Genomic DNA, 22,431 nt, shown 5'->3' with positions numbered 1-22,431 from the left:
TAGATAGATACTGTATAGATGGATACTGGATTGATAGATAGATACTGTATAGATAGATACTGGATAGATGGATAGATACTGTATGTATAGATAGATAGATAGATACAGTGTATGTGATACAAGACTATTAAAAAGTGCAGAAGAGACTGTTAAAAAATGAGTATAGTGCAGATATATTATACAGAGAAATACATATATAATATATTATACAAAGAAAGACAAATACCAATGTACAAAACGAAACAAAAACAACACAAGGGGATAAAAGCCGGTTGAATAATTTGTGTGTGTGATAGATAGATAGATAGATAGATAGATTGATTGATAGATAGTAACTTTATCGATCCCGAGGGAAATTCAAGTTTCCAGCATCACAGTTCCATAGTGCAAAACATGTTAGTAAAGAAGTTAGTAGTGCAAAGTACAAAAAAATATACCAGATATAATATACAAGGAGATGAAGAAAACTGTTAAAGCTGAATGTAGTGCAGGGTAACGGCTGTGATACACGACTATTAAAAAAGTGAATATGGTGCAGAAGAGACTGTTAAAAATGAGTATAGTGCATTATTATCCGTCCTGCAGACCGTCCTCCTTTGTCCCTCACTAGTCCGAGCTAAAAAAAATATATATATATGTTTTTTGACATATCAAATGTGCATTTACTCACATTAAAGGCTGATTGACAAAATGAAATCCACACTAAGTGTTTTTCGCTGATTCATACTTCCTCCCTCTGCTCTGTAGCAAAGCAACGTGGTTTTCTTGCCTCTCTCAGCCATGTGTGTGTGCTCTTTTTCCTGGACAGTGTCCGCATTTGCAGGTGTGCACAGTCATGATGCTGTAGCCTGTCAGCAATTTGTGTTGTCTTTTTTTTTTTGTGTGCCAGCTGGTTTGTTTTTGTATGCCTGTTGTGTGCAGCTAATGTAGACTTTAAGGGATGATATAGCCATGCAGTTAGTTCCCCCCCCTCTTTATGTTGCATTGAAAGACCCAAGCATGCTTGCACAACCTTGAGACCTCAAAAATAGGGAGGATTTTGAAATGGAAGTGCGTTTCAGAGACTTTGTGTCCTGCATTCTGATGAGGGCAATGAGGGTTGACAAGTATGGACCAAAGGTTGGTTAGATGGTAATTGAAAGTTGGATTGTTGATTTTTAGAGCAGCAGTTTGACCCCGTTATACAAAGTCATGTCTATTTAGGAGTTGTTGTCACAGGTTGTGTGTTTATGATTTGTTAGCGGTTGAATCAAAGAGTGAATTTCCCCTCTGACATGAGGTAAAACTACATTATATCACATGGGAAAAAACATGTGTCTGTATCGTGAGTTTGATCTTTTGGTGTTGGTGTAGCCTGAAATATAACAAAAGTTAAGTTATTTTCTAGAAATGGTGTCAAGTTTGTCCTAGAACCAATCATTGTTGGTTGAAATAATGGTTCACTAACCAAAAAAGTAAGAAGTTGAGTCTTTTCAACAGGTAGACGGCCCTCTAATCAGCCATGTGTACTCAGTGTGTCCTTGAACAAGACCCTGAACTCCTGTCCTGGATAAGAACACCAGCTGAAAGGCTGGAAACGTATTTCCACGGCCCAGGCAGCTCGTTTTAGGATCACAGTGGGAGTGATCCTAAATGGATTTGGACTCCGAATAAGCAGCACAGTTTCACAATCGCATCAGACATGCTACTACTGACTGGGTTTACTGTTAATTGTTAGTGAAATGATCATTGTAGCCAAAAGGTTACAGTGGCAAGAATGTCACCAGCTTGCTTTTTATTGTCACTTCAGAGTTGGCTTTATATTCTGGAATTTGATAACTGAACTTTCACCTTTTTCAACTTTCCCCAGAGAGAAATTGGTCTTTTGAAACCTGGACAAACAATAAATAAAATACATAAAACATACAGTATTATACGTAAGACACAGTCTAGAACCCACATAAATTCACACGAGTAAATTAAGCGACAGAAATATCATAAAAAATGTAGTACATCAAGCCATCACCTTCTGACCCAGTTATCAATGGTTAAAACATCAATAGCATCACCAACCACAACTTGTTATATGGAAAACTGATCACTCTTTGATGGCATGAGGGATAAATATAATTTTTCACCCTGTTAGAGCTGGCCTTTGATACACAAATTCTCCATACAGAGGTCAGAGAGGACATTATTATGAGAAATTATTTCAGCCTTAGATGAATGATCCTATAGGCCACTAAAACTATGTGATGCAGCCTGATCTTGTAAGAGGTCAAAGTTGTTTTGTTTTAAGCTTCGGAGGGCAGACTCACCAATGTTTGGGTGCTTGAGATATTAGTAGTAAACATCACTGTGACTGTCTCGTCTCCAGGGTGTGTGGCTGCATTCATACTGGCATCAGAAACCACAACAAATTTCCCCAGGACGGACTGAAAAAGTACTGACCACAAGCTTAAAGGTTCCCTGATGAGTTTAGGTTGTATTCAGGGTCACTCACCAAAATGCAAGGAGTGTCTCCTTGAGGCCTATTTGAATGCATTTCCCTCCTTCATAAAACTAGGGCTGCTTCTAACGATTACTTTCATTGTTGATTAATGTGTTGATTATTTTCCCGATTAATCGATTAGTTGTTTGGTCTATAAAATGTCAGACGGTGAAAAATATTTCCCAAAGCCCAAGATGACGTCCTCAAATGTCTTGTTTTGTCCACAACTCAAAGATATTCAGTTTACTGTCATAGAGTCGTAAAGAAACCACAAAATATACACATTTAAGAAGCAGGTATCAGAGAAATTCAACTTTTTTTTTTCTTAAAAAATGACTCAATCCGATTTAATCGATTTTAAAAATAGTTGACGATTAATTTAATAGTTGACAACGAATTGATTAACTGTGCAGCTCTACATAGAACATTTGCAAAGCGGATTTAAGAAGGGAATGTGTTGTTTACATCGAGGGGCGGCACAGTGGTGCAGTGATTAGCATTGTTGCTTCACAGCAAGAGGATCGTGGGTTTAAACCCGGCTTGGGGCCCTTTCTGTGTGGAGTTTGCATGTTCTCCCTGTGTTGATCTTTTCTCCGGGTTCTCCGGCTTCCTCCCACAGCCCAAAGACATGCAGGTTAGGTTAATTGATGACTCTGAATTGCCCGTAGGTGTGAATGTGAGCGTAAATGGTTGTCTGTCTCTATGTGTCAGCCCTGCTATAGTCAGGCGACCTGTCCAGGGTGTACCCCGCCTCGCCCAATGTAAGCTGGGATCGGCTCCAGCCTGCTGCAACCCTGAATAGGATAAGCTGTTACAGATAATGGATAGATGGATGGATGGGTTGTTTACATTCAAGTCTGCTTGGTAGCGGTCTTCTTCCTCTCTGCCTATGTTGGTGCATTACTTAGTTTTGTTGTGCATTACCACTATCAAATGTTGAACAGAGGAATAGAGTGAAACGGGCAGCAGAAATGTGCATTAAGTCATTTCTTCTATGAGGAATGAGGTGAGGTTTTAGCTTCCGGTTGTGAGTTTAGTCCAGCCAGTTTGTGAAAGTGGGTAAGCCAGTCCTCTCATTCTGGAAATATTAATTGTTTATATCCTTTTTTTATATAATGCAAGAGGAGGGATACTGGTTGGCTGCAGTGACGTAGGTTAATGGTTGTGTGATTGAAAAGCTGTAGAATTTAAAGCTTGGTTGGATTGCTGTTGTTAGCCCTGCTTACATCTCTAGCTGCCACAATTTACCCTTACAACACTGTCCACACTACTTCCTGTCCCGCCTGCCTTTCGCGAGATCACATGACTAAATTTCAGCAGGTCTGACTGCAGTGTTACTGGAGCAGCTCGGACTGTAGCGTTGAAGCCGGTCTGACATTTACATTTCTGGCATTTAGCTGAATGACTTCTCACTTTGTGATTTGTCATGTGACGCTGTTTGTGCTGCAGTGAAGATAATCTACAGTATGTTGCTTTGTGTGTTTTCCTAAACATTGGAATTAGTTACAGAGATGTGGAGCAGTTCGAACAAAAACCGACACAGGAAGGCAGACGGGCAAACGTTAATGAATTCATCACGCTGACCTGATGCAGTCAGGGGCCGTTATTCTTCTGACTGTCTCTCTTGTGCGTTTAAGTGAAACTAAACGGGGTTCAGCACAACTTTTCAGTGTATTTTAAAGATGTTTGGTTCAGAATTTGAATTAATCTCCAAGAAAAGTAGGCCCAGTTTCTCCGAACAGTTAAATTCATCAGTGTACTTTGGCACCCAGAGGGAGTTACTGGTGATTAGTGATAAATGCTAGCAGTGCTGCTGTCGCCCGCCTTGTTCTGATCAGTCACCACGGAACAAGAGTACCAGTGTCTTTTTATAAGCAGGCCCTATTAAACATTATGTTTCATTCATTCAGTTAGTCGACATGGTGAAATGTCCAGGCTGCAGAGAAAAACGATGCAAACATTGGTTTCAGATGATTTTCGCAGCAGTTTTGGTGGTAACATAATCCAATTTGCAAATGAGGACATGGTGGGCAAAACATGGTCCAATCAATCAAACCGCCCAGTGCACAAAATGAACTGCAACCACTTTGGTTAAAGGAATACTTTACCCACAAAATGATCATTTGTATATCAATTAGTCACCCTGTGTTACCTTGAATTCTTGAAGAAAACGTCTTGAATGCCTCCACGGTGTACGGAGAATCAAAAAACGGAGAAAAGTCTTGATGAATTGAAGTCAATGGCGGCCTTGTTTAACAACCATAAAACTATATCAAACGTATCCAGTAGTAAATCCATTTACTAAAACCTTACTATTTAAAATACTTCCCCATAAACAGCCTCACAATTGTTCAGGCGCGTTACTTGTCTGAAGTGTTTTAAATAGTAAGGTTTTAGCGAAGATGCATGTGTTTGGGAAGCACTGAACTTGGGACTGGATAAATGAGACTTGGACTAACTGCACAAGTTGTGTGAAAGTTTCTAAACCGATATTTTGACATAGATTCACTGCTGTTAAACGTGGCCCCCATTGACTTCAATTCATCAAGACTTTTCTCAGTTTTTTGCTTATTCGTTCGCCGTGGAGGTATGTGAGAAAAAACAAGTTTTCTTCAAGAATTCAAGGTAACACGGTGTGAGTAATTGATAAACAAATGGTAATTTTGTTGGTGAAGTACTCCTTTTAAGCAAGTTAGCTTCCCATCCTTGTGGTATCTCTTTGCTGCTAACTGACCGTTGAGCTGCATTCAGTCAGAAAATAGCCCCACAACCCCCCAAAAAGCGAGTTGTGTTGCTACAGGTGCTGGTGAGAAGATTTGAACCAGGAAGGCAAGTTTGAAGGCTTCACAGATGCCAAGACATTGTACAGTTTTACACTCCAGGAACTGGAGAGTTATACTTGTCCATCCGTCTCAACGCCTGCAATGTAAACAGTAGTATGAGCTCGAGGATTTTTTAGAGGCAGGATCAACTTGTTTTGCCAGGTGACCGTGCATTTTGTTTTCCTTTAGAGTCATCAGACATGGCGTCCCGCTGCATCAAATTAGTGTTTTTAATGTTCTATTTGTGAGACGTACAGTGAATTCTGTACTGCTTTTATAAATGTGTCATTTGAAAAAGGGCTGCATGATAAATAGATCATCATAATGTTATCGGGCAGTGATTGCAAAATGTGCTATCGTTGTGGGGACTGAAATTTGTTAATCTAAAACTGGCCTAACCCACATCTAGAACACCCAACCCAAGATCCAGAGCTACACTGTATTTCTGCTTTATTTCATTCATTACTGAGCATTGGCTTTCCCTCTTACCTCTACTAACTATATGTCGACACGCATGGATTCAGACTATTGGCACAGCCAGAGAGAGAAACAGAGAGAAATGTCTTGTTAAATTACAGTTTTTAAAAAAAGACCATATGGGAGCCCATGTGCAAATGTTCTGCCAAAGTAAATGCATGTTTTCTTCATTTGAGTTATTGCTCTTGGATGCCATCACCTGCTCCAAGCCCCACGGTGACAGTGTGAGTACTCGGGCACCGTATTATTACTGTAAAGGGATTGCTGAATGAAATATTTATTTTGCAGATGTATCCTTCCTTCAGCACACAGGCTTCCAGCTTGTTGATGTTTGTATGTCTTTTACTGTTTGGTGAATGAGTGCATGAGGTGTTTCCTTTATGCAGCACTCGAGGGGCTCTACATCCGCCGCAGTGTGTAATATAGCTCATGTAAGCAGTGCGGATGACACATGAACACACCAAGCACAGATCTTCATCGTCTTGAGAACCTAACCATCCTTAAAAGGTTCTTGCATTTACATTAAAATGACAGCCCTGCCTGTTATGGATGCTTGTGGCCGATATTAGTACAATTTATTGTCTTTTTTAAATAAACTCATGACTTAAACCTTATAAATTGGGATTCTTTAAATTTGCCGCCGGACAGCTTTTCCTTTCCGTCCATTTAACAGGGAAACAAGGTAAAATAATACTTTAACACATGCTCTTTGGTGGATTATGTGTTAGCCGAATTACAGGAGATGCTTGGACAGATTCAGAAAAGATGGTTAATCTAAATTTAATGGAACATTTGATCGGTAATTAGAGCCGCGCTGTTGTTTTCCTTGTTTTTTTAAAGGAGTTCTGCTGATGCAGACACCAGCTCAGAGCGAGACTGTACAGCCGACGAGCGGTTCATGACCTGCTTACATCTTCTTTTCAACTTCACTTGTTGACTCCGTCCTTCTGGTTATAACTACAGTTTATTTTTTGACCACTTGCTCCCGCGGGATCACAATCCTAATGTCGTCCTCTAAAGCAGAGCGCTGCAAACATACTCGGCCCCGCGGTCGCACATCAACGCAACTCACGACTTGTATTAAGACCTTATTTAAAGTCTATCTTCTTTTCACTGTTGTGAAGAATGCTGGCCGACAGGTAACGCTGTCCTGTAGCTGAGGTGTGATCCCCGCTGATCAGTGAGACAGGACTGACTGGCAGGTCTGGTAAATGAATAAATGTAAATGTAGGTGAGGCTCGGTGCATTAGCATACCCTTTAGCATAATGCAGGAACCGTTATTAACACATGCAAATGTGCAGCCCTCTCTGTTGGAAACTGTGGGTTGAAAGAGGCTGTTGAATGAAACCCTCCACACGTTGTATAACATGACTTTTGGCTAGTTTACAAATAAAAACAGCTTTTGTCTAAACTAAAAAAGAACAGCATCAGGCAGGGAGTTGTGATTTTTTTTTTTTTTATTATATATGATTTAAGCAACACTTTGCTTTAACCTCATTTATTCAGCATATATAAGCATGATATTAACATTTAATAATTGGTTTATAACACACTGTAATGTAGCACTGCTCAGATATACAGTAGGGTTATTTTAAAGTGTTATTAATGTCAATAATTACAACTTCTGTGAAGACATTTATATTATTAACTTTAGCTTTTACTATATTGTCATAAATTATCTGTCTATCCTCCCCTCATGGGTGTCCACAGAAGGAGTTACAGTTGTTGAAACTACATTATAGTGTGTTATAAATCATATTAAATGTTTATATGCTGCTTATAAATGTTAAATGGGGGGGCGGTTGAAGTAAAGTGTTACCATGATTTCCTCCACTCTGTGGTTATGGCTTTCCCGCGAGCTCTAAATTAAGTTGTGAATTTGAAGGACTCTGAAGTGTGTGTCACGTTTCGAAGCTGCTTTTCATTCCTGCAGCAGTCACTTCTACTCTGGGGGGGTTGCTGTTTTAAAATTAGCATGGACGCCTCACTTGTCTTACACGTCTGTCCCCTGCTCTGTGAATCCTGTCCCTCTTTGTTGTGGCCGTAAAGAAGGTGACCCCCACCTTCGGTCATCGGACACCTCTGGGCTGTTTGTAGCCACATTTTACGACCCGTCAAAGGTCATGAACCTCGGAGGAGTGCTGACGCGTGTAAAGTGTAAAGTGGGACTACTGTTGCAGGAGAGACTGATTCTGAATGTGTGTTCACTGTGTTGATGTGAGCTCATCTGATTGGACAGGATGTTGTGTCTTCATTACTTGACCAATACTGCATGTGATTATCATAAAGTGCGCATGTCTGTAAAGGGGAGACTCGTGGGTACCCATAGAACCCATTTTCATTCATATATCTTGAGGACAGAGGTCAAGGGACCCCTTTGAAAGGCATATGATGCCAGTATTTTCACTCTAGCTTTAAAACCGAGCCAGCCACAACCTAAAACTCACAAGTTGCGTTAATGTGTTAAAGAAATTAGTGATGTTAAAATTAATTTGCGTTATTATCGCATTAACTTTAACAGCCTGAAAATCCACACATTACAGATTTACTTTGAAAATGTACTTAAATCATGAAGGAGATATGAAGCTGTAGACTGTCAGAGCCTCAGAGTGGAAATGCTAAGAGAGGTATCAGCCTGGTGTCTGCTCCACTCGCTCTACTCCACCTCTCCCTCTTCACCTCACACACCCACTCAGCTGTCGGCTGCTTCAGATGAGCTCTTGTCTTAATTTGTCCAAGTCGTGCTGCTTTATCTGTCTCAGGGTTGTGTCTGGACGCGATGATAGTGGCACATCCCTCTGGGCTCGGGCTCAGGGTGGGGACTGTTTGCATCGAGGATGTGTGCAGTTAGTGGTGTGACTGAAAGCTCCTGCTGCCAAACGCCTCAAGTCATGAGTCCGGTGGGAGTGAAGTTTAAAACATTCATGAAAATGTGTATTACTGAGCAGGTGGGCCATGAAGAGAGACGTGTGTCTAGAACTCCAAACTAAACTATTTGGGGTGTTTGCCCACTGTGACTCGGGGTCGGTTGGTTTAACCCTTTAAAGACAGCCCACGGGAAATTGTTGTTTGCTTGATCCTGTTTAAATCGATCTAAAATAAAAACAATAATAGCTTGAGCATTCATTCTTTTTGCAGCAGGACGAGACTGGCAACATAAAATACATCACGGTCTGTGGTGGGAGTTTATGCGTTCACTCCAAACCAGTTGTTTCTGCCTTGATGTTTGTTAATCAGTGTGAACAGACAAAAAGCTGCAGTGTCACCTTTTGACCTTTGTTCTTAAGGACGGGGTAAAGCTGGCTGTCATTGCGCTGTGCTGCTTGAAGCGTGAACACATGTGTCTCTCCACTGGAGCATCACTGCAGTCGAAGTCTGCGTCAACCTGCACTGTTGTGGTCCAGCCTGGTGGCCGAAGCCAACGCGTGACGGTCTTCTGTCCCAAGTCAAGCGGCATCTTGTGCAAAGCTGCAGGGCTGCGACTACAGAGAAAACTGTTGTTGTTTTTAACTGAATCTCTCTTGTTTGGACTTCAGTTTCACTCCTGTACTCTCAGATATCAGATTTATTTTACTTTCTACCGGCAGAAGTCTTTTATTGTGAAGAAGCTACTAGGAATGTAGTGTATTTTTGGCACATGGGAGACGTTTGCCTTCAGGGCTTTCTGCCAGAAAGGTTTTATTTCAACCCAAACCCATGATCTTTTCCTAAATCTAACCTAGTAGCTTTGTTGCCTAAACCTCAGGAGACTTCTGACAGAAAGCCCTGAAGGCAAACTTCTCCCAAGTGTGTATTTTTGACAGTTAGCAGAACTTTGTTAGCGGTGCTCCTCTTCAATAACAGTTGGTCTGCACAACAAGATATAGACATTCAGCGCTATTCTGTCAGTGTTGGATGAGAAGCTGAAGTTGACGGATTGATGGTATGGTTTGTGAGAGCGATTTTGGCTTCCAACAATTATGAAAACAAGATAATTGACATAAAACTATTATTGTGCCGCATTCTGTTTCGCAATGACGCTCTTTTTTTGTCTTGTGTTATAAATCCAGCGCAACTCTTTCCTCTACAGCAGTGGGCTTTCAGGAACGGCCGCTCGGTGTGGGACGATCCCCTTGTGGGGTCTCTCCTGGCGCTGGCTGGCCCTCGTCGGCGTATTTGATCCTTATGTTACATGTCCTCAGAGGTGTTTTTTATCGTGAGGGATCGCCTCGTTTCCCAGCGTTGGATGCTTGATGGGCTGCCACTAGACGCAAGGTACCTGATTGGACGAACGCTGGAAAGCATTCGTCCAATCAGGAAAGCTCCCAGCTTTCAAACTAGAACCAACATGACGGCTCGTTTGGAAACTTTCTTCTGTTATGTCACGAAATTAGTTCACCAAAATTTGTTTCTGAATACGCGAGAAATAAGCCATGCCATTGCTAAGTCGCGCATGTGATGGTCCATTTCCCGAATCGCGCCGCCATGCTACCAGAATGCATTACATGGCTGCTTACAGAGACAATGAATGGGAAGCGTGGAAAGGACAGATCATTATGGACTTGTACCATTAGTGCTGCACCACGACCAGCTCTATGTCAGTTTGGAAAGGCGTGACTGTCAACTGAGGCGGTCTGTCCTAAATGCAGCGATGTCGCCAACCCACCTGACCCATCTTGAAACACGGACCCCGTCTTGTTTATCATGCTTTCTGGGTGTGACTTTTTTTTTTTTTGCTGTGTCATCATCATTCATATCTATACAACCATTGGGTTTGATTGTTTACTAAGGCACAAGTAGAGTTCTTCATAGCCTCTTAATTTTGCTCTCAAGGTGCACCAGATTGAAGCACAAAATGTTCTTTCTAAATACGTGATGTTACTTAATCGCGATCTCAGTATTTACCCAAATAATCGTGATTAGGATTTTTGCCATAATCGAGCAGCCCTACCCTCCAACTTTGTCATCGAGGCTAACAACGTTTTTGTTACCTCCGCTGTGCTGTCCTTGTAAATTGTAATCTCAACTATTAAGACATGTTTTACAAATTTACATATTGAGGAAAACAGCTCTTTTTTTCAAGCTGGTATGTCAGTTTTGGTCAGTAGTTAAGATCTCAAGTTGTCATAATGTTTTAGCTCCCATCAAGACAAGAAGTCAAAACTCACAGCAACACACTGCAGCTAAAATGTGTTTGAAACATCCCAGAATAGATTTTAGGATTCATCCAGGAATTCGGATGCAAAGCTTAACAGTCTGAGTTCAGCATCAAGGTCTGTGCCGTGATAAGGTTTGATGTCGTCGCTCTCTTGTTTCATGACCTGGGTTGTGTGGGATGTTACTGCGACTCCCGGCACTCTGCTGTCTGAGCTTTCTACTCTGCAAGCGATGATGTCACCACACTTATCATGTGACGCCGCAGAGAGTCTTTGACGTGTGTGTGAGGCACGCAGGCGGTCCACCGGCGTCCGCTCTGACTGTCGTTTCCTCCATATTTGGTTCTTGCAGAGAGGCTTCCCTCCTGTCGTCACTCTGCTCTGCTGTGAGACCACAAGACTAGTAGATAGTAGATGATGCTGATTAAGTTTCACTCTGATTAAACTTTAGATGTTGAGTGTGAGAAATTACCATTGTAAGGGGATTATCACACCTCCAGTTCCTGTTTCCCTGTAATCAGCACTTACAAAATAAGACGTCTGTGTGCATCTTGAATCGAGCGTTTGCACAAGCCCTGCCTTTGTTTCTCATTTCCTTCATTCAGAGAGAAATGTGTTCTAAAATAAGTGTTTTCTCTGTTAGACTGTGGCTTCTGTGAATGTTTTGTTGAGTATCGTCCTGTGGGGAAGATGTCAGAGTGCTGCTTTTCCCCCTTTAACTCGCCCCAACAACTGGGGAATCCCAAAAACTCACCTCAAATAAGTAAATCTTAAAAATACAATATGACCTCAGAATGACGATACAATACATGTGGGAGTTGAACAAACCCACTCGCCATAGCAAATAAAAAGTCCCAGCATCTGGCTGGGGACTATTTCCCCACACTACCACTGTGTTTATCTAAGACTGCAGAGCCGACGTGGCACAAGGTTTATTTATAGGCTTCACCAGCGATACCCTGTGGGCTTTGGAGCAGGTATCGTCACTGTCGTGTGCTGCAGCGACCCATGGGAATTTGTCTTTGGACTCCACCTGAGGTGTGTGTGCTCCATAGTGCTGTTTTCTGAGAAAAACAGAGCGGTACTGTGTCTGTTTTGGAGAGGTGAAATTGGAGATAACGGTAAATGGAAAGGATATTTGACGGAGAGTACGTTTTTGTATGACCCCTGCAGTGACTTTTTTTAATCTAAATTAAAAGGAAGGTTTTTAATGAGCAGAATGATCTCATATATAGAGCCTACAAAATCAGTATTTTGGAGACAGAGGGAGAGGTAATGGTTAATGTGAACTGGCGGGGGTCGGTGGCGGCTAATGTTAATGTTCGCCTCTGGCAGTCATGCTGCAATATTGGCTCTCTGAGTTCTGTGAAGAAAGACGTAGGGATTAAACACAGGAGAGAGAGAGAGAGAGAGAGAGAGAGAAGACTGAGGCTACATCCACACTAATAAGTTTTCGTTTTAAAACTAAAACCATTCATGTACACTGGGCATGCGTGTGGTCAGCAACGCTTGTAACCCGTTATCCATCTTGTGGTCGAGGCTGATGTCCTTTGTTTTCTTCTGGAAAAGGTTCAGGTGATGGGATGTGACCAATCAGGGAAGGACACGTCATGAGTTATAAGAACCAATAAAGAAGCGAACGTGAATGTCTGCGTCATCATTTTCAAAGGTCTCCGTTTCTGTCCGTCCAGACTAAAACACAACCCCGGAGTTTTAAAACTAAGCAGCCTTTTCAAACGTCTCCCTTGTAAGAGCTTGAAAACGCCAGAGTAGTGTAGACGCTAGGCATAAACGTAACAAAAGTTCTGCGTTTCAGGTGGATGTCGCCTGAGTTGTAAGACGAAAGGATGATCTGACAGGAGTGAGGGTGACTATGGAGTTGAGAATAAGAGGAGTCACTACCTACTGTGTGTTGGGTAAACTGACGATTAGAGAAAAGCAGGTAAAGGATGACTGCATTGTTTACTCTGTCAGCATTCTTGTCACTACATCAATGTGATGGTGATTTTACATTTTTAACTCCCATCTTATCTCATCATTGCTTGTTTGGTGAAGCAAATACAACAAAACTTACCGTTACATATAAATTACTTCAACATATTGTACCCATCATAAACAGAATCACGCTCCGGACATGTTGAAAGTGAGTTTACTACATCCCAAATACATTGACTATCGTCCCGAGACGATGTCACGCCGTCTACAGTGCTGTGGAAAAAAACAGTACCATCACGTTTTCAGAATTTTGGCATTGACTTCGTACCGAAGTATCGGTACTCGTGACATCCCTAGTTTTGTTTTTAGCTGCACTGATGTGGCTGTGTTGTTGGTGTGTTTGTACTCTGCTGTTGTGTCTGTGTGTCAGGTCATATTTCAGGTACAGCTGATCCACCTTAGTCCTGCCATTATTTTAGAATTTCAAAGGAGTGATACAGTTACAGGTCAAACAAGGTAGTCACAGTTATTAGTGTGTGAGGGGGGAGAGTTTAGTTTAGCGCTGTATTATACTGGATAAAAGAGAATCATGCTTTGTCTCTGACTCTGATTATTATGTTTTAGGGATACGGTTTATAATAACAAATATTTTGTCTTTGTTTTCTACTTGTCCTACTGAGGGTTTCTCAATGCTTTTGTTATGGATGACATAGCAGGGACTTTCTGGTACGTTTGTTTAGCCTTAACAGCTTCACCATATAGTTTTAACATTTCAGGTGGTTGTATGCAGTCATGGCGTTACCGTGCAGAGTTGCAAATATGGAAATACTTTATTTGTTTCCATATAAGCACAGTGTTTTGTCGGAAGGATTAATGTATTTCCTCCTCCATTCTGACTCATTTTGTTCTGCTTAGCATTTGGTCTCCCTGCTAATGCAAATACAGCAAAATCATCAGCACTCCCGTTGTTCCCTCCTCCTCTCCATATGACCTCGCAACTTTTTTTTAATCCTTCGGATGCTATTTAGCCATATGTCTCTGTAGCACACACACTTGACCTGTCCTTGAGTTTGAGAGAATATAACACTTATCAGCGCTCTTGTACAGTTGAGCATACAACGCTTCGATAACACCCAGTCCTCACTCCTCAGACTGAACAGTCAGACTGTTCTCAAGGTGGGTTCACGCCTGTAGTGCGGTTTGGGGAAAATAATTCCACAAACTAAAGATCAGCAGCAAAAATTTGGGGACTAAAAGTTTCATTTGGTGCATTTATTGTGGTGTGAGAGCTGAAGAATTCTGAAGATCAAACTGATAACTGATTAAAAAGAAGGTTTGGTTTGAAAAAGTCATTGGCGCGCTGAGGACAGTACGTCCCGGTTGACAGTCGTGCCGGGAGCAGGAGGCTTTGTTCCTCCCCACACGGAGCGAGGGCACAGCGAGCACTAATCTGCAAGGTCCTGGCGAGGGGTGCCGTGAAGTGTCACCTTCACCCCGGGCCTTTCCAAGCGGACCTAGAGCCGGTAGTGGCACACCACTAATACGTCCTGCGAGGGCCAGCCAGCCCCGAGGAGAGTTCCCACAAGGGGATCCTCCCAAACCGAGCAGCTGTCCCTAACCCACCAAGCGGGGCAAAAGTGCACTGCTGGAAAGGAAAGGGGTGTGTTGGATTTATTATTAATGACACAGAAAGAAAAGGCACACCCACAAAGCATAGTAAATGAGACGGGGTCTGTGTTTCAAGATGTCCAAGTGGGTTGCTGACATCACCGCACTGAGGACAGACCGCCTCACAGCAAGCACTAAGTGACGAGGTCCGGGCGTGGGGGTGCTGTAAAGCGCCACCTGCACCATGGGCCTTTCCAAGCTGACCTACAGCCGACCGCGGTGCACCACCGCGGAGAAAATGCACCCCGCCCAGTGGGGCAAAAGTGCACCCCTGTAAAGGAAAGGGGTGCGCTGGATTTATAACACAAGACAAAACGAGAGCATCTTTGCAAAACGGAATATGGCACAGTAATCGTTTTATGTTGATTATCTGGTTTTCATAATCTTTGGAAGCCAAAACATTTTTAATTGAAATTTGATTAATTTCACAGCCTAGCAGGAACTACTGTGTCCCAGGAACCAAATCTGGAACTAGATTCCTGTGTTTAAAATGAAGGCAAGTTCCTTTTGCTTATACAATTGTATTTATTAACATCTATAATAGCCTGTTATACCAGCACTCTGAAGCAGGACATCCTGTGAACTACTGAAAATGTGTGAAGTGTAGAAAATCTCCAACCAAAAAAGGCAAAGTGAAGTAAATCATTGCCTGAGGGAGGCTCTCCTCTGACCTTACACTATCATCTGATCTCATCTGATATGCCCTGAACACTGAGCAGCCCTGTGAGTGATGCGTGCGCGCCCTCGGTGGGGGAATCGCAGTGCACGGCTCAGCTGATCAGCAGAATGTGACGAAGCTCGACAAAACCTGCTGTTTATTATTGAACAACCACCATTTGTCCACTTGTTGCAGCGGTTGACGGGCTACCAAATTCAATTAAGAATCCCCCTGAGTCACTAACGATGCATGGCTAGTGGCTGGCGGTGTTCTGTGTTAGCTTCCCAGAAGTGCTTTCAAAGGATCTGCAGCCAATTTGATTCAATGAACCTACCAAAGACTTTACTTTACTGAGAATAACAATAGTAGAAATACAAAAAGTGAAGGGAACTCTTTTGAAGTTAGTATATAGAAATTATTTAGAAACAGTATTTGCTTCCTGACCGTTGCTCTGTAGCTGTTTGAGATCCTGCCAAAGTCCTCTGTCAGGATGACGAGGCAGAAAGACTGGATAAAACCTGAGTGTTTCATCAGTTGTCCCACTTCCTGTGATAGACTTTCCAAAAAAACAGGCTCCAGATCAGAGGAAATCAGTACAGTGAGACGCTTTGCTGCAAAGATCTGATTGGCCCACACCGTAAATTTGCCACCCAATATGTGTTTGTGTTAAACATGCACTGTCATGCTCTGTAAGCTGCAGCAGTGTGACATCTGAAACTTTCAGACTACTGTTGTTCACACTTTCTGCTCAAACTAAGCAGATAAATACTTGAGGAATTTGTGCTGATTCCTCGACTTAATTTAGCAACAGTGTTGTCGCACAGGTCAAAGTTTCTACGTTAGGCTGCTGAGAGGACTAGCAGTTTGTGTTGTTTTGTGAAATGTGTGTCTACATGACCCAGATATGGCTGAATACTTACACTGATGTTGTAAACTCCCTGTAAAGAGGGTAATAAGATGCTGAACAGATGCCTGATCAGCTTTTGCCTGTAATGCTCGGTTAGTGGAAGTTGAAGAATATTTGAGACGTTATTGGACATTTACCTCGGCCAAGGAGGATTGTTTTCCTGTTTGTTTTCGCCAAGAATAATTTTATTCTGGTGTGACAGAGTGTTTTAGGTCAGCTAAGGAACAAATGAGGTATTTCTTAACTTTCCTAGACAGGTGATTATTAAATATAAATGTGATTTTCTCATAAGCTACGACATTTATTTGGATAAAGAAAGCTGGCATGTGTATCCCATGATTCTCCATTATTGTGTGTATTTTGATCATAGACTGTATATAAGAATTGGACGTAGTCGCCATGACGTCACCCATTGGTTTGTGGACTGCCGTTTTGAAGCCTCGAGTTTGGAATTTTGGCCCTCGCCATCTTGGTTTTCGGCCTACCTTGAGGTCAATCTCAAGGTAGCCACGCCCTAAAGCATCCCCTGCTTTATAGTCTATTTGACTCTAAATGGGACCATAATTTACTAAATGAACATCATGCTGTATTGAAGAAGACTTGAAACTAGCGATTGAGACCATAAACTCATGTTTACAATGTTTACTGAGGTAATAAATCAAGTGAGAAGTAGGCTCATTTTCTCATAGACTTCTTTATCCGACTTCTTTCTGCAACCAGAGTTGTCGCCCCCTGCTGGCTCTTAGAAAGAAGTTTAAGGCACTTCTGCATTGGCTTCACTTTTCAGACCCCGGAGGTTGCCCACTGATTTCGATGCACATGCAGGAATGAAAATTAAAATAACACATTTAGCTGATAAATTGAATTAGTAACTGATAAATGTAGCTGTCATCTACCCAGGTGGGTTTCTGACTGATGAAATAATCACATGAACAGGTGATAAGGTAGAGAAACGTCTAAATTTGATTGAGGTTGGAAGGTCAGCTAATGCATGAGGGTTACTGCTTGTAAAACTCCAGGAAGACATTAATGCTCGAGACTTGATCCACCATTAGAAAACTTTAAATAGGATCCTGATTCTGGGTTGACGTAGCCTGAGAAAGTCTTGCATTTAATGATTTTAGGCTGAATGGTAGGTTTACGTGACGTCATCAGCCCTGATTAGAATAAGCAGCAGACTATTGAAGCAACATTCTGCTGCTGAGTTAACCACAGCTCCAGCTCATAAGAAGCTTTTATTTAACTAGAAAATGTCGGCAGGTTAAGAAGCTAAGCTGCCAGCTTCACAAAGCAAACATTTCAGTGTTGAACTAGTTCACACAGCCTCTTTTATAAATATATTTTACAGATCAAATAAAAAGGGCACAGTACCAGGAACCAAGACAGCTGCTTCTGCAAAAGATAACGGGACAAGACGTGCAAAACTGCGTCATTACACTAAAACCCTTAAGCATTTTTATTTTTGCTCCTGTCACACTTTGCTCACTGTGGCCTCGTTTTCCACTGCAATATATAAGTCCTGCAATTCTATGGAACCAGCACAATCATGGCTGTCTTTTGTGTAGTATAACACAGTTACAATGCCATAAATCATAAAAAAAATAAAGAAATAAAGCAAGTTGAATTTCTTTGATAATTTATTTTGCAGAAATTGGAAAAAAATGAATCTAAATATACATTTTTCGAAGTGCCCACACATGTTACCAATATTGGGAAAGAAATGGGGGCTCCACATGCTATACATATTAAGCTATTTACATCTTTACAACCTCTCCTCTTTGTTCTGTGTAAACAGCGTGCAGTTTAGTAGAAGTTTTGTATCACATGACTGTGGGTCTCAGCAGAGTCATTCATGGCTTCACAGTTGCGTCGAGAAGCGCAGAATTTAATGTTCTTTACAGTTTCTGGTGAGTGCAAACGGTTTATTTTTTGTGAAATTTTAAATACAACTTGCTTGATGAAATATTCACTTCATATTTTAAGATTAGGTTTGGTTGTTTTTCCTTATGGAAGCATTCATCACACATAATTCGTTCAAGGGCTGCCGGGAATTTGAAAATCCGATGATAATTTCAGTTTTTACAGTTTCTTGATATAACAAGTAGTATAATGATCGCGATTTTATTTTATTTATTCATTTATTTTTAAAGAAAACATGCCTTTCAAACACTGTTTTGGGGCTCAAATGGTTCATTGTTGAAATTAAAAACCCTTTCCAGGAATCCACAGACTTGAACTTCTGATCTTTCGTCACCGGACAGAGAGCTGCGTCATAAATTTGAAGGCTGACTTTGTGGACATTGTGAAGCCTAAATCTGCACCCACTGCTTGTTAATGATCATGTATGTACTTATTTAAATACAGGCTACGTTGTAAATATTTATCTGTTGCTATCCGCCTTTGAATCTTAGCTGTGATTTAGTTTTTCACACAATAGTCTTGTTTCCTTTCTCATACTCAGAATCTGTTTGAGCAGCATCTGGGGGGAAAAAATAGACTTTACATCAAGTTCAATTTTACAGTGTGTTTAGTAGTTGTTCTTTGCTACCTAATTATAGTCACAGATAGCAAAATAAGCTGTGGAAAGCACTTGCAGTTGTGTTAAATGATCATCACACTGTATTATTTAAATAGGTCAAAAATATTTTTGTAATAATAAGGGACACCTCGGTCTATTGTGGGCTCACGTTGCATGATTGGTGTTGGATTTGATCTCCTCTCTTTGATTTTTTCCTGGCACTTTATACTGTGTGATGTGTGATTTCTAGCTTCCTAGAAATCGTGTTTCAGAAAAATCTTTCTGCCGTCAAAGCTGCCGTTGAAAATCCGCGTAGGACACATGACTGCGGCACAGTTAAACGAAAGGAAGCAAAGGTCAGAACTGTAGTGTCGGGAAGCTTCTAGTTAAAACAACTCTGACTCAAAACTAAATAAACAGTTCTAGTTTAAAGTTCAGAAGTTATGTAAGGGGATGTCAATAAAAGACACACTCACATTTCTCAGATGCCAAAGGACAATTAGAAACACAACATTCAGTGAAAGGTTTGGTATCAAGAACTGTCTCTGAGCTAATCTAAATTTAAAGGGGAAGCTTTTTGTGTCTCCAGAGGAAGCTGTGTGAATGGGATAAACTGCCTCACATGATGTCACTTAAGTCAGCGTTGGTTGTGGCTGAGGACTGCAAAGTCTGATACTGAAAATAATCAGGGGGTGTGGCGTTAGAAAGAAGTGAGTTTATCAGACCTCTCCTCATCTCTGCTGCAGATTAGCGGCTCGAGGCTACATTAGATGCTACCAGCATGACACATCTGAATCTCAGACCTGAACTGTCAGTGGCAGAGCTGCATTTTGGGTAATGTAGGCGCCAATGTTTGTCAAGGAAGAAGAAGGTGTGGAACGCTTAGGCCCTGATCAGACAGAGCGCGTTTTGCTGTTTGCTTTGTCTTTTTATTTTATGTGTTGCGAGGCAACCACCAAATAGAGTGGGTAAATGCGAGGTGCTCGGCAACGCAAAAGCAGCGCCCAAAACGCTTCGCTCTCATTGAAAACAATTACAAAAAGACGTCCCAGGCTACTAAACCGCTCTCTGTCTGATCAAAGCCTTCATCTTCTTCGTCTGTGTTGCTGGTTACTTGTGTGCATAGTCTTTACAATATGGTGGATCAGAGTCGGTGCTGAAAAGTGTGGCTAAACCTTACAAGAGACCGGAGATGTAAATACTTTCATGCAGGGAGGTTACATTATGTAATAATTCAGTGTTCCTGTTGTACTCAAAATGCCCCAGAATCGGCTTACGTCAATCTGTCCAGCTTGAGTGAAAACAAATGTACAACAGCCAACATTCAGACGGGAGAATATAAGATATTTAACATATCATTTTTGTTGCTTTTCATACTCAAATAATGTGACAACAATCCAAGCTGAGATTCAAGAAGAACCAGAGTTGATGAGCAGATTTAATACAATCTAAACCCTGTTGTTGGGTGCAGCTCTCTCTCTCTCTTTTGTTGCAGTTCAGGACACAGCTTTGTGTCTTGTTAAGTTTAGATTGATTACTCTGTGCATGGAGAACATTTCTATGTAGTGACTGTACCCGCTACCTTTTAGAGCCTTGTTTTCTTGTGCTTCTGTACAGTGTTTCTCTCGGCCTAACAGACCTCTCTCAGTGTGGTTGTGCAGTCATGCTCTCTGCAAACGTGACCGACTGGAAGGATTGTATGACTTTAAGTGAGGCCAACATACAGTATAGGTGCTGTGCTTGCACTAATCTCCTTCACTGGCCCCCAAACTCTTTTCAAAACATTTCTGACTTCACTTATGTGTTGAGCTAATATTATGCTGGTTTGGCTTCCTTCAGAGATTCAGAGTAATTGTCAAAGCCAGTCGAGACTTTCAGGTTCTCCAGTCAGTTTCTACTGTCCAGCGATCACAGCGGCGTCTTTTAGCCCGACCTTTTGTTATTCATGATCCTCATCTCTCTGTGTTTAGTCTCAGGAATGTGAAGGAATTGTTGAACCCCAACATAAGCTGATGAGGAAACTCTCACATGTGAACACACTGCAGTCAAAGTCCGCTCCAGATATAAATAAAGTTCTCTGTGTGTTGTGCAAACACAAAAGCACACAATAGAGACACAGTTATAATATGGACTCTGCATTTCATTGCAACTCATGCAAATAGAATAATCGTTTCTCCAGTTGGTTGAATTTTTAGTTAGTGGTTGTAGCTTTTCTCATTTTAATTCTTCGTGAGTCAGGATGTTTTTGTGTTAAAAATGTAATATTGAGTAGATTTAAGTTTGTAAGAGATTGTTATTTATCGTTCCATAGGTTTGGTTTATTTTCTAGCCTTAGATGTTCCTGTTTTGCTGCATAAACTTCAAATCTCTAATCTTATGTGGCTCTCATGAATACATAAACTCATGTCTGTAATGAACCCTGGTACGCTGCTGCTCTTGGTGTTGTTGGTGATAGTTAGTAACTCGCCAAAGGATTTTATTCCCGTCTCTCTCTCACTTGCTTTCTGGCGTTGTCCCTCGACATGATCGTCCTTAAGGAGCTTACTGAGATTTTCTCTGTGGCGTAAACGGCTCGGCCTGTGAGGCGCTTTCACTCCCTCGTTTGTCAGAGTGTGGTGAAACTGCAGCCAAACGCAGCAAGAGGCAAGATCTCAGACTTGAGAAGACGGATCAGCACAATGAAGTGAGCTTAGCTGGTCTGTTGGTATGTTTTTATGAAGATTCATGACCAGGTACGACCAGGGCGGGTCAATTATTGATTCTTTTCATGATGAAAGCTATATTTTTAGGAATCTTTATTTGATCCCACTCGGGTTTAGGGATAACTAATTGTCGCTTACCCACATACCAAGATTAATCTTGTAAAAATGTAATGTTATGTGGAACTGATTGAGTTACCAAACAGTATTCAACAAGTGTGTATGCTTGTGAAACAAATGCAGGTGTACCTAAAGCAGTAAATGTCCTCCTATTTGATGCGGTCTTAAGTTTTCATGAGTTTCATGGATGGTTGTCTTGTATTTAAACGTTGCTGTATTGTTGTTTGTGTGTGTTTGGTGCCCTGATTTTGTTAATTCTACATATGGGCACAATGATATTATTGATAGTTACGTGTTGTCATTGATTTGGATTTTGTTTTATTGGGATCAGCTGCTTTTTATTTTCAAGTTTTATTTGGCCGGAGAAGATTAGAAAATGCTACGTTGAAAGCTAACAGGGATCCAATTAAATAAACAATAAGATAAACGACAAACTAGATACAAAAGTTAAGTACCAGGCCAAATTGTACACGAACATATCAATGCAAACTGGAAAAACAATTTCAGCTTATTGGATCATTTTAGTGCTGAACTGATCAGTTGATTAATGAACAAATTCTTTAATCGTTTGTCATGTTTAAAGGATAACATTTGCTGTTTCCAGCTTCTGAAATGTTTTTCTCTCGTAGTTTCATATCATTGTAAATTGAATATCTTTGTGGTTTGGATTGTTGGTCAGACATACCAATTAATTTATAGATGTCACATTGGGCTCTGGGAACATTGGCTTGCACTGGGCTTTTTACACTATTTTGTGACATTTATAGACTAAATAATTAGTCGATAAATCGCTCTAAATCATTCTTTAATGGAATTGCATTATAAAGTACTTCCATGAATGCATTTCTTTCATCCACCAGACTGATTTCTTTCTCTTGATGACTGTCGGTTTCTTCTGTTTGGCGCCACTGATGTGTCTCTGCACATTTCCTTCATGAGTTTCCCAGTTTTCCCAGTCTGTGATGCTGCTGGTTGACATGCTCTTATGTAGTATCACAGTGGTTTTGCACATTCTGTGTTT

At 41.3% G+C, this 22,431-nt stretch overlaps 1 protein-coding gene across 3 annotated transcripts in view; it reads left to right on the top strand.

The window, feature by feature from the left end:
- Positions 1–22,431, top strand: part of larp1 (La ribonucleoprotein 1, translational regulator) — a 54,011-nt gene that overhangs the window by 4,339 nt on the left and 27,241 nt on the right. The gene's annotated exons all lie outside the window — the stretch shown is intronic.

The sequence above is a fragment of the Sebastes umbrosus genome, chromosome 17 (genome assembly GCF_015220745.1).
Source record: "Sebastes umbrosus isolate fSebUmb1 chromosome 17, fSebUmb1.pri, whole genome shotgun sequence".
NCBI classification, from domain to species: domain Eukaryota; kingdom Metazoa; phylum Chordata; class Actinopteri; order Perciformes; family Sebastidae; genus Sebastes; species Sebastes umbrosus.
The sequence above is the reverse complement of the archived record's forward strand: the minus strand, read 5'-3'. Positions and strand labels throughout refer to the sequence as shown.